The sequence below is a fragment of the Harpegnathos saltator genome, unplaced genomic scaffold (assembly GCF_003227715.2).
Source record: "Harpegnathos saltator strain DR-91 unplaced genomic scaffold, Hsal_v8.6 scaffold556, whole genome shotgun sequence".
Classification (NCBI taxonomy): Eukaryota; Metazoa; Arthropoda; class Insecta; order Hymenoptera; family Formicidae; genus Harpegnathos; species Harpegnathos saltator.
In genome coordinates this window covers 865,146-867,500 of record NW_020230378.1, presented here as the reverse complement: position 1 = coordinate 867,500, position 2,355 = coordinate 865,146, and positions in this window count along the sequence as shown.

Sequence of the window (2,355 nt, the reverse complement as noted above, 5' to 3'; positions counted from 1 at the left end):
GAGATTTTTTGGCTCCCCCTCCCCCCGGTCCCCGAGGGTGTGGAGGTGGATGTTTTTGTGGTTAAATAATAGACTTTGTGATCCCATTGAATCCTTATAAATTTCAATCCTATATTTCAAACCGCTCAAAAATTATTTAGGTGGCCCCGAACTTTTGGTAGGCATTATATATTTTAAAGTGATTATTAAACGAGGAAAAAATTTTAATGATAATATAACATGAGGGCGACGCTCCAGTTGATTTATTATACAGCGACGGGCCTGAATGCACCACGATCGCCGTCTCGGCCGCTGAGCGCGTAGCAGTGGCAGAGGGACGGTGGGTGTCACCTTTTGAATTTCGTCCGAAATCTGTAGATTGTCTCCATCTCTGATCTAGAGCTTCTAGATCTAGAATCATTAATAACTTACAAACTATTACGAATCTTATAAAATGGTACTTAACTTTTTTTTTCAGTTTGATCTGATTAACCCATTAAGCTTGTAACGAGGGTTAATAATTACCTCGTTACCATCGTGTCGACGACGGGTCGACGACCATCGGTCGTCGCACGAACGCCCATCACCGCCCGTCCCCTGACAGCACCGGATACCCGTGCGGCGGCAACCCGACACACAACTGGAAAAAGCCGAATTCGGCGAAACGGTCGGGAGAGATCGGTCCCCCAGAAAGGGGTAATTCGAGCAATCGCATGCGCCAATTTCCGAGAAATCAGGGGAACAAGCCTCCCCGATTATCGGCCACCGATCATCAAGAGGAATTAAGGGTTAACCCGCTCTCGAGAAGAGATCAGGACAGTCAGTTGTCTCAGAGCGAGACCAGTTCCAGAGCAGAGCTCCATCGAGAACAGGAAGAGATCCGAGCTGCGACCAGAAGATCAGCAACGCGAAGAGAAGTCGACGAAAGCAAGGCATAAGCCGTGAGTAGAATTTCCACAAGTACCATACCGAAATACCAGGAAATTTACAAGACTCGGCATCAGAGCCTCGTCAACCGACCGTGATCGCGAAATTACCATGATCGTCCGTCTGTGTCGGCAGCAGTTAGCCACCGACCTAGAATAATTTCTAAGTTTCTGTTTACGAAATTACCGTGATCGTCCGTCTGTGTCGGCAGCAGTTAGCCACCGACATAGAATAATTTCTAAGTTTCTGTTCGCGGATACAAGTGCTCGTCTGCCTGCGTCGGCAGCAGTTAGCCACCGATGTAGAATAATTTCTAAGTTTCTGTTCGCGGATACAAGTGCTCGTCCGCCTGCGTCGGCAGCAGTTAGCCACCGATGTAGAATAATTTCTAAGTTTCTGTTCGCGGATATAAGTGCTCGTCCGTCTGTGGCGGCAGCAGTTAGCCACCGACGTAGAATAATTTCTAAGTTTCTGTTCGCGAATACAAGTGCTCGTCCGCCTGCGTCGGCAGCAGTTAGCCACCGACGTAGAATAATTTCTAAGTTTCTGTTCGCGGATATAAGTGCTCGTCCGTCTGGCGGCAGCAGTTAGCCACCGATACAGACTAATTTCCTATGTTCTGTGCGTGAACAATTACAAGTGCTCGTCCGTCTACGTTGACCGCGGTAAACCAACGGGATTAATACCCATATTATCCAGATCGCTACTCTAACCGCCGCTATCATGAGGGTCGTGGCACGGGGACGACGAATAACCGTCGTAGCAGCCTAGCGACCTCTCTGCCACCGTGGGAGACGGAAAAATCCTTCTGAGCTGTGGCGGACTTACTTAGTCGAAGTTTTTTTTGTGTCACTGGCGTAATTCGCCACCGAGGCGTACGTGTATATAAATATATTGCATAGCAACTTTTAAATAAATGAGCCTCCTTGAGGAGCTCACCAGATATACCACCGAATAAAACCCGAGTACCAGATATTACAAAACACCTTCCTCAATCCGGCTAGTTAAACACCGACGACCGGCGAGCAAACGCCGCGAGAACGGCGAGCGGGACGCGACGGTGTGCGACCGATCGCACCGAACCACCGAGCATTACCGTTACAAGCTTAAACCAGTAGAGATATGAAGAAAATAATTATTGGGTTTCTGGCATGGGTTCTAGCAATAATTATTGCTATGTTTCAAATTGGTAGAAAAAAATTTTTTTAAACAAATAGTTGTAAACAATAAAGAAAAATTAACTTTTCCAAAAAATTAATCACGCCAGTCGATTCTACAGCAAAAATCACTAAAGAAACATGTGTTACGTTCTCGATTTTCCACTTCATTTGTTGTTAAAAAATTACAATCTCCATATGGATGTACTCGCTCCAGCCAATGCCTAGATCAGTAGAGATATGAAAAAGTACCTATTGAGTTTCTGGCATGGGTCCTAGCAATGATTATTGA